Source organism: Maylandia zebra, linkage group LG15 (genome assembly GCF_041146795.1).
Source record: "Maylandia zebra isolate NMK-2024a linkage group LG15, Mzebra_GT3a, whole genome shotgun sequence".
Classification (NCBI taxonomy): domain Eukaryota; kingdom Metazoa; phylum Chordata; class Actinopteri; order Cichliformes; family Cichlidae; genus Maylandia; species Maylandia zebra.
The window spans coordinates 10,718,522-10,729,981 of record NC_135181.1 but is presented as its reverse complement, the minus strand read 5'-3'; positions in this window follow the sequence as shown (position 1 = coordinate 10,729,981).

Sequence of the window (11,460 nt, the reverse complement as noted above, 5' to 3'; positions counted from 1 at the left end):
TTGCTGCTAAAGTTTTTTTCTACAAGCTACTGAATCAAACAGTACACTTAGTTTTTGCCCACTGCTTCTGCATTTACCTATTGATGTTCAGAAGAATTGCCAAATGAATTCTTGCAATGTCCTGACACATAAAACTTCCTTTCCAAAACACAAATTTAAAAGGTGAGCTTGGTGTAAAGACTACCCGTTACTGTGGCAGCAGTGATGAGACCAGAGAGATGGAAAAATTTAAAAACAGATGTCCGAAGATTGTCTCAGATCTTTTTAATTCAGGGTGATGGTGCATGTGAAGTAATTCTTTCCTTGGGCATAGTACAGACCGAAATAAAACAAAAACCTGGTAAGAATTGCCGAACCGTAGCTGTGTTAGGAATGCTTAGAAATCATTACAATTTTGTGTCCATGAACTTAAAAAAAGAATCAAAAAACACAGTTTTATATGTCTCTCCAAGTGACAGCACTGCAAGCTCCAGAATGTTTCAGTTTTTTGTTTTAACTTGACTGGAAACTGCTGTGCTCAGTCATTTTTATATTTGCAACTTTAAAAAGATTTATGGCTAGAATTGGATTAGGGGCAGAGTGCTGCATGTTGTGAAATGCACAAAAGATATTATAGACCAATTCTCATGAAAACAGTCTACAAAGAGTAAAGAGGTCAAATGTAAATTGGCTAAATAAGAATTTTCTGCTTCAGCAAAAACCCTTACTGGAAGTAACTGGCAAAGTTGCTTCTGTTGTAATCCATCAGGATGACATGGAGCCTTCTAGGATGACAGAGGGTTATTACATCACGCTGATCCGGTAAGTAAAGTCTGGAATTTTTGATTGATTTGTAGTTCTTCAGTATTTAATCTGCGATAAAGATAAAGACATAAAACTGTCTTGGCGTTCTGAGAGTGCAGAATTGAAGACTTTATATTTTCGTTTGATTTTTTAAAAAACAACAACAACAACAATATGCAAGTTTGGATTACAAAAAGCAAACAAAAAAAGAAAACGTCATCAAGGAATCGTGCAGACAGAGATAATGGTATAAGCACTACAGTTCTTCCGAGGAACTGGCTCCCAATCAACGTCTTCAGCTACAGTAACTGATCCATGCCTGAGTGCATTTTCCGTACAGTGATGGTAAGGCCTTTTCTTGGGAATACACTGTTGTCCAGCAAGAGTCTTCTTGGAATTAATTATTATCTCTTTTCTAATAACAAATATAATTTAAATGCATTCCTCTGGGGGTATTTATGCTTTTCTTCTATTTAGAAACTTTCCTGTTCTCCTTATGCTTGATTTTCCCAGTCCGTGGACATGCTGCATCAATGCATGCTAGGAAAAAAAAGCACATTTTTTAATGTAATTCAATACAAAACCATACCATTTATTCTCCCAGGAGAAATTCCATTTACAAGGCTCTCACTCTCTCGAACATTTACAAACACTGAGCTGATGCAACCTTGTCTCTCTCTGGCTCTCTTCCCCTTCTCGTGTCATCCTTTTCTCTCAAGCTTTTAGATCCCATGTCAGCAATGTTGAGTAGTTGGGGGGCCCTCCAGGAAAAGTGTGTTAGTATCAATTGCTCCCATGGGGAACGTCATCTGAGAAGAGCTCTTTTGCCTTCAAATATACAGCGTGAGTTCAGCAGCTGAATCACAAGACAGAAATGCAGTATAGCTTTTCAGGCATGCTTTGGCAGAATATAAAAGTCCAGTTTGTCATCTTGACCTTCAGAATGTGTTGGATCAGATGATGAGGCATGACTAATTGTGTGTGGATACCAAAGAAGACAGGGATACTGAGTGAGCAGAGCGCTGAGGTCAGGGGCTACTGTCAGGATGCTCTCAAGGGTATGAGATTCATTTCACTTCTGAAGCGCTGGGTAATACATCTGCTTACTCGTGTCTTGTTGTCCTTACCTATCGCTGCCTTTCAGCGCTGTGAAATGAGCAAAAAGGGTAATTCTGCAGTCCTGGAAATGGAAAATTGGGATACAGTGAAGCATCCTGCCTGAATAAACAAACTCCACACTGTCATCTCATTTGTTTTCTGAGATTTCAGTACTAAACCAACAAACAAAATCCTCCACAGCTTTCATTCATCCCTCCCTTACTGACTTTGCTTTTCATGCAGATGTGGGAGGCATCCCAGAGTTTGCAGAATAAGGGACAGAATACTGAAATTAAGCCACAGTGTTACTAGCGTGCTGTTAACATATGCTCTTTCTCAGAGTCGGCCAAAGACAGTGATGTCTGGAGGCTCAAGGAGAGCCCCGGAGCCTGGTGTCAGACCCAGGCATGGTTCCCAGAACTCGTACACAGGCACTCAGCGGGATAATAATCTGATAATAGCAAACACACATTCGGAGTTATTACGCACAGACAAAAGTAAAAGAGCAAAAAAAGATCAAAAGAAAAGGGCAGCCAACCGAGTGGAGAAATAGAAGGGAACTGGCTCAAGCAGAGATTATTTCCTTCTTTAAAATGTTGCTGAAGGCAACATCGAGAATAGTATGAGAAGCATATATGCAACACAAAAACAAATGTTCATATCAGTACCTTCAAGCTTTCCTCTCATCCTAAGTCAAGACTTCCTTTTCTGCACATTTTCCTCTTTACATTTTTTAAAGTTACAACATTTATTGATGTCTTGTCATTCCCGCTTTGTGATTTTTTCCAACACTATTATAACCGTGCAGTTTCTCAGCTCATGCCTGAAAGCAGCTGACCTGAACTAGAAAACAGTGGTCTGGCTTTTTTCAACTTGTGCTTGAGGTTGGTCCACAACACGTTGACAGATGTCAGATAGGAGTGTGGTCTTACTCTATTATTGTGTTGCCTTTGGAAGGATAAACCACACAATGGTCACAAATATGTTACAAATGGCTTTGGTGATTCACACAATACTGTGGCTAAGAAATATGCTATGCACGCTGTTGGGCTCAGATGCTTTTCAGCATCTGTTTCAGACAGACTGGACCAGATAAACCGATTAGAGTTTTTATGGTTTATGTTCACACAATATCTTTCATGTTTTTTTTGTCCGAGGATCTCTATTTGAGCCAGGCTGTTAAGAACCACAATATTATTTGTAGTGAATAATCTCACACACATGGTGAATGGACTCAAAATAATGGTTATATATCAAGGAGAGAGACATAAATTTGTTTTTCAGGCATAGAACTTGTATAAGTTTAGTCTGTTCCAGTAATGTAATTTCAATTTTGCTTAATTTAAACAACACACAGAGAAAGAGAGAGTAAAAAGGGAAACTTGATGGGTTTTTTTCTTTTTTGGAAGCTGGCTGCATGTTACATTTTTGCAGCTTCCTGTTCTTGTTATTCCCTGAAACAATTTGCCACAATTCCCTTTGACACTGGTGCGAATTTATTGCTTAAATCATTCAGTTAAATAAAGCTGAACAGTAGCCATGTGAGCTGTGTTCAAACTTTGGCAACGGTAAAATTAGATTGTTTTCCAAAAGCAAAAATGAAACTCTTAAACTTCTTAAAGCAAATAAACTGATGTGTTAAACTCTAAAGTCCCAACAACAAAGCCTAATGACTCTGGCCATGTCTCGCTAACAAGGCTTTGGACAACTTGAAAGGTTTGCAAATTCAAGTTCCTTTGGAGTGGACTGTATTAACTTTGTTTATCCCTTTTCTTATCTACTCCTGTAATAAGGCCAACAATTTGTTCAGTACATAATGTTAGCCAGCCTCCACCCTCAGCTGTACTTCACTGCTAAATACCCTTGAAGCACACTGACCTAATATAAATGATGAAAGAGGAATAAAATCTAGAAAAGGAACAGATTCCTGTAAACGGAAGTTTTGAGAAGTGATTCACAGCTAGGAACTGAGCTTACTAAGATAATATTAAGTTGCACGCTGTCTTCAGAACTACAATAATTCCTTGTGGTAGCAAGGTCCTGGAAACATTCCTAAGAGACTTTGGTCCATATTAATGTGAGAGCATCACACAGTTGCTGCAGAGTTGCTGTCTGTATGACTATTGTGCAAATCTCCTGTTACAGCACATCCCAAAGGTAATATATGGGACTGAGATTTGGTGACTGTGGAGGCTGTATGAGTAGAGTGACATGACATGTTATCCTGCTGGAAGCAACCTTCAGAAAATTGGAACACTGTGGTCACAAAGGGATGAACATGGTCAGTAGTAATACTCAAAAAAAAAAAGGCTCAGTTGGTACTAAGGAGCCCAAAGTGTACCAAGACAAGAAAATATCCCCCACTCCATTGCACCACCACCATTTATTTCTGTGTGCCCTTAGTGGGTAGCCACTCTTGATTTTTGCCTGTTTACTTGAATGTTATCCAGCAATGACCTGCCTTACTCCCCTTCTGTTTCTCCATGCCTCAGTTCTTCTCTCTATTATTGTAAGGTCTTTACGTTACAATTTAAAGCACCTTGTGATGATTGTTGTTTTGATGTGGTGCCATATGTATTGAAATGAATTGAACTGAATTTCAGTTTGTTGGATTTTCTGGACTTATCTACCAAAGTCTCTTTGTTGTTGTTGGTAAATCTGATGCTGCCATTTTGGATCCATATATGGACTCTGCAACAGGAAAATTTTGTAATAAGGCAGGGTGTGGGAACAAATAGTAAAGTTCTGCTCAGGTTTTAAAGGTTAAGGTTTTGAAAGAGAAATGATAAGACACTCTCTTTGAACTTGTTAAAAGTCTAGAAGTGGGAGATGGCCTTTTGGCTGGGCCAGGAACATGAGGAATTTTGATAACACGGATCTGACGAAATTAGAGCACGAACAGCTCTTTCAAAGTTGGCTACAGATAAAAACAATGAAATCAATAAAGTTTCACAATACTACTAAGTTGAATAAAAAATCACGACTAGACTGCCCTGGTGAGCTGTATGTCAAAGCAAAGTTCGGAGTAATGATACTGCAGCCAGGATGTCTGACGTTGAAGGACAGGTTTCCAAGATTCTTTAAGTCACGGGTCAGCTCTGGAAGGACAAATGAAAAGACGTCAGATCTGGGCTTGTTAAACAGAAGTTTGGGAACATCCGTCAGTCAGCAGAACATATAGCTATGTGCCATCTGTGCAACAGTGGAAAATAATATTTCTTCTATGAGTTACATGATCCAAGGAAACAATATGAATAGAGAATAAACTGGGATCTATTATTGAATCTTGTGAGAACACTGCATGAAGAATAAGGGGGAAAAAATCCCCTACTAAGACGAGAAATGATGAGTCAGATAGGTAGGAGTAACACCATACAAGAGAACTATCCTTGATTCCAGTGCAGAGTTCAATGAGATTTAAAGTATATCATACATATCAAATGTAGAAGGTAGGAGAATTAAAACTGAGAAATGACTGGAGTCAGCAGTGAGCAGTAAATTATTTGTAAGTTGAGTAAGAGCTGTTTTTGTGTTAGGTACAATACCAGCTGGGTATTTCATTATTGGTGTCATTCAGAGATGAAGACACAACAACCTTTTGAATAGTTTAGGTAGCTGATGGGAAGATCAGGTAGCTGGAAAAAATTGAAATGGGAATAATCATGTCTAATGTTTGCACTGAGATCTGTCTGACATTATTTAAAGAATAACAGCCTCACCATACCATGTCCGTCTGTCTGTCTCTTTCTTTCGCCGCCAACTCCTCCTACTCAATCAGGATTTGAGCAACCAAACTTGGCACACAGGTACAAACCAGCCAGAATTCTGGCTCCTGCAGATTGGCTGAGTTCCCATGTGGTATATAAATCAAACTCAATAAATCCATCAGTCAATTACAGGTACTCCTGACCTCAGTTCGTTATAAGTACAAAACACCCCTGTCCACAGAATAAAAAGATGACGATAACAACTGTTGGTGTGATGATTCAGAAATATAAACTGACCATCAATCTGCCCCGGTCTGGAACTCCACATAAGATCTTGCATCATTGGGGTGAGGATGATCATGAGAAACGTGGTGGATCAGCCCAAAGCTACACGGAAGGAGCTTGTTGATGATCAGAAGACAGTTGGGACCACAGTCACCACGAACACCACTGATAACACACAACACCATAATCAATTAAAATCTTGCAGCCCAGCGAGGTCCCCCTGCTCACAAGGAACATGTAAAGGCCTGTCTTAAACTTTCCAGTGAACATCTAAATGAGTCAAAGAAGGCTTGAGAGAAAGTGCTGATGAAACCAAAATCAAGATCTTTGGCATCAGCTTGACCTGCAGTGTTTGGAGGAAGAGAAATTCTGTATATGAACCAAAGAACACCGTCCCCAAAGTTTCGCACGGAGGTGGAAACGTTATGCTTTGGGGTTGTTTTTCTGCTAAGGGTACAGGACGAGGTCCAATGGACAATATCCTTGATTTATACATCTTATAAAGTGTATATATTATTATATATATTATTATATTATGTTATTTCTTGAATGTCGTGGCAGTTTTGCACTTTTAATGATTTGTTTGAACTGTTGTGTTGGGGTGGATTGTACTGCGTACAACTTTAACAACTCTAAAAACAAGAATTGATTGCACAAGATTGGATTTTTTTGTCCACACTGGTTCAAAATTATACATAGAGTCTCAAATATACAAATACATCTCCACTAATAATTGTCAAGTCACGCCTACAACAGCTGCTTTGGGTAGCCATCACAAAGCCTGTGGCTTCTATCTATCTATCTATCTATCTATCTATCTATCTATCTATCTATCTATCTATCTATCTATCTATCTATCTATCTATCTATCTATCTATCTATCTATCTATCTATCTATCTATCTATCTAAACAGCTGCTTTGGGTAGCCATCACAAAGCCTGTGGCTTCTATCTATCTATCTATCTATCTATCTATCTATCTATCTATCTATCTATCTATCTATCTATCTATCTATCTATCTATCTATCTATCTATCTATCTATCTATCTATCTAAACAGCTGCTTTGGGTAGCCATCACAAAGCCTGTGGCTTCTATCTATCTATCTATCTATCTATCTATCTATCTAGATAGATAGATAGATAGATAGATAGATAGATAGATAGATAGATAGATAGATAGATAGATAGATAGATAGATAGATAGATAGATAGATAGATAGATAGATAGATAGATAGATAGATAGATAGATAGAGTCCATGCCTTGTTGGGTTACAACTGTTTTAGCAGCAAAAGGGTGACACAATTATCTAATAACATTAGACAGGTGGTCATAACATTATATTGGATTTTTGCATGTTTTCCCATAAAGACTTGCCAGGGGTCACCATCCATTGTTTAGGTCCACTTTTGTGAAATTGGATTTCATTTATGTAAGCACAACAGGTTCTTTTTCTATTCAAGAAAAAAATTTGAAATAACAGGAAAATGCCAGATACGTTGCAAATACGTATTGCATGACAACGGGGGTCATGTTTACATACTTTAAGGGGCAGCTATGCACGCAAGATCCTTGTTTCCACTACTTTCAAACCTTTCATCTCTTTATTTAATAGAAGTTCACCAGTGGCAGGGATTACTTGTAATGAGCTACACATGGGAATGAAACTCTTGTTAATATTCACACCTGAGCTCTTATTCTCAAGTCTGCTGGCACACACCATTTCCAAACTCGCTTGAACAAATCTTTTTGAAAAGTGTTTGTTCTGTTATTTATTAAAATGTTTATTATTATTATTATTATTATTATTATTATTATTATTATTATTATTATTATTATTATTATTATTATTTTATTTTATTTTATTTTATTTTTTGTGAATTGGGTGAAAATTTGAAACCTGTTTTTCCAGTAATACTTATTCCTGTATAAGAATGCATTGCTGTGAAAGATGATGATAAAACTGCATCTTTATGCCTTTTCAGCACAAGTCTGTCACATGGTTGACTAAGCAATACTGACCTGCAACTTCCACCCCTTTTCAACAACCAATAAATCTGTCAGATCAGTCAGAAAGGGTGGTCTCCAGCAGCTAGTGGTAACTGTTTGCCAGAGGTCTCTGCAAACATTGCACAAATCCTAATTACATGAACACCTTAGGTCCCATTCCAGAGAGGTGAGCTAGTCTGGATTGAGGCTTGAATAATAGTTCCCATGTTGCAAGCAAAAATCATCATTCATGCTCACTCCTTGTCACTGTGCAGATTGAACCATTTGATTTACACGTCTCAAGTCACTGAAAGAGCTGCTCTAAAGACTTTGATATTGGTAGGGCTTCACCTGATTTGTCCTTCCATTAACTCAGAGCGTGCATTTTTCTGTTTGTGGAATATAAGGAGAGTAAAGAGCTTGCATTCGGATGAAATTATTTTGGAGGCAGCTTTGCTAATTTATGTCACCATAAACCCTTAGCTATAAAAGTATGATCTCACCCAAACTTCATCTTCCTTGACTCCGGCATCTAATAGCAAACATGTGTATCTGTATCATACATGAAGGATAACTTATTTTGTTCCAGTCAAAAGGGAAGAAATGGAGTGTGTGGCTTTGAATCCCTATTAGACTGAAAATAAAATTGGGAGATCTTGCATTTCAAAAGGGCTTAAATAGTTTTTTTATTTGACTTTACAAATCCCTGAGTGACACATTTATTTTTCATGATGAGCAATCACCACAAGTTTTATCTTGTAGCGTACAAAACAGCAGCTGCATGAATTATTGTAATAACAGTGCATAATGATTTCAAAACATGGCATAATAACCGGTGTAATTGTGGCCTGCAGTAGGAGGAGCAGCAGCAGCAACTCTCGACATTTAAAAACTACTTCCACAGCACCCAAAACATGCTCAGCATCTCCTCACACACTAAATGTCTGGCACCAAATTGCAGACAGATGCAGTAAAAAAGATGGTTTGGATTATCTGACAGCTAAAGTACCTGAAATTTTCCTTAGGGATTACTAAACACGTTAAAATAAGCACAATGAATAATACATTTACATTATTTGGACATCTACACACATGACCATTTAGAAAACAAAAAAAACAAAAAAAATGTCCATGTTCTAGTGTTTTGTTATGTTTAGCTCACCCAGGTTAGGTTATGGTTTGGTTTTGCCTTTTATTTTATTCTGTTTCACCGACATTGAATAAACGGCTCGTTTTGTTTCGCTCAACAGCTATTTTGCGTGTTTGCACTTGGGTCCACCTCCTCACTCGACACAGTCAGCTTCGCAGCCAGACTGTGACAGCACATGTTCATGCCATACCATTACCTCCTGTTTGATAGATGTAGTATGCTTTAGATCCTGGACTTTACCTTTACATTTCAAGAGTGTTCTTGACCTGTTTAAATGCTGTTAAGTTGTTTATCCTAACTATTGAAATAATTCTGCACTTTAGTTGTTTTCTGTAGTCTTTCAGACCTGTCGGGGTTGCTGAGCTGGACAGTGCATTCCTTCATTTGAAGAATGTTGATTTTGCCACTCCTAAAGTTTTCGCTATCACTCTGATAGGTTATTTTTATTTCTTTCAACCCAATGATGGCCTCCCCCACACACACTGACATCTTTTTGGACGCCATTTAAAATTATCATGAAAATACAAATGCAGGTCTTTTAAATCAACTTCAGGTATGTGTGCTTCATTTGCCATGAAATAACAAGGGAACAGACCTCACCTGGCCATGTAGCGGCTTGTCAATCAATTGTCCAATTAAGCCTCTTTAAATGGGGGGTTGTGTATAATCATTGGTGTGATTCATAAAAAGTTTATGCAAAAGTTTTGTTAAACCCCTTGAAGTGAACCTGAACATCTGCACTTCAGTAACATATTGGTTGTTTGATTTAAAATTCACTGTGGTGGTGTACAATGACAAAATTACAAAAAATGTCTATCTGTCCCGCAACTTATGGACTTGACAGAGATAGTATAAAATAGATGAGCATCAATCACAGTAGAATCAAACACTTAATCTGTACTGTGTATTAATAAAACTTTTCTTAATGAAAACCAAGTGCAGAGATTTCTGCCTTCCATATCAAATTATTCATTTATATATTTTTTTCTTTTCTTTAATCCTTTCAGACATGTTGAATATTTGCACAAGCACAAATCCCATCCACATTTCAGACTGCATGGATTTAGAAAAAGAAAAAGAATACTCCTAAACTTTACAGATCCAGAAAGAGCTGCTTCTCCGTGCAGTTTTTCCTGTTTCTAGCATCACCCTCATTTTGGTGTAGAGTGTTTACACTCTATTCTTCTGTGTGAGGAACATATTTCTTATTTGTTTAGTTGTCTACATCTGCAACCCCCCAGCAAAAAATGTAAATAATAACAACTTTTATATCCTGCAATGAGGATACAGCGGTCATTTTTCATTTTGAGAAGGAAACAAAGTTACCATTTAAAGTTTGTTAAATCTGAAAACCCTTTTGCACAAACTGCAATTTAATGTTCCATACTGGAGGAGTGAATTTGTGCAAATCAGGGCAAAATAAATAAATGACAAAGCGAATTTTTTTATAAAGCATTGCTTTCCATTGCATGATAAGTGCATTCACAACATCTGGGAGTAAAATATTGCATGATGGTATTGTCAGTTTCATTTTGCCGACTTAAAGTTGGCCAATTACATAACCATTACTGGAACCCCAACTTACATCCTCTACATCTTTATAGAAGGTGTCAGTCAAGCGTGGTCTGTACATACCTGCACGGTCATCTCATCCGCCAGAGTAATTGAAAACACTGCTGTGGAAGTATGAGGACTTTAATAACGCCTTGCTCCACTGAAAATTACAATTCTTTCAAATCGTCAGATGAAAACACACATTTGGAAGGTTAAAGATAGTTTTACACATTTTCTCATTTCCAGTACAGCTGACCTTTGACCATATGCTTAATTGATATCTAAACTGGATATGCAACACGATTGAATAAACACTGGAAACCATCAGCAATCAGCAGATGAAGCGGTCTGTTGACACGAGATTAAAACAATTCACAGGGTTGACTGGAAAACAGCTTGTTATGATTGATTGGTTGGAAGAAGGTTACGAATTCAAGGCCAAAGCTTTCCCTCTGCTCTGTACTGATATCCAAGGTATTACTTATCATATGATGACAACTAATACTTACACAGACAAAAAGACAAAAAAAAATAACTATAACGTGTAGCTAAATAAAACTATATATAGTAAACATCATGGGCTGTTAAATCCAATAAAAGCTGCTGAGCCAGCACACAGTGTCCAAGAGCATCAGTAGCTGTCCAGGACCACACCCAACACATACACTTTGGGTGTGAGAAGATTAGGGTGGATGAATAGGATGTTAAAAGTTAATATTTAAAAAAAAAAAGTTAATAAAATTTTAACACTGTTCATTTCTGATTTCCAACCAGCAGTTAGAAATGTTGTTTCTTTCCATAGCCATTAAACTGGCAGTCTCCCTTTAAACTGCCTCTTTACCGCTAGCCTTTGCCTCTTCGGACAAAAGGCCTCTTTTTCTTTGGCTGTGCAC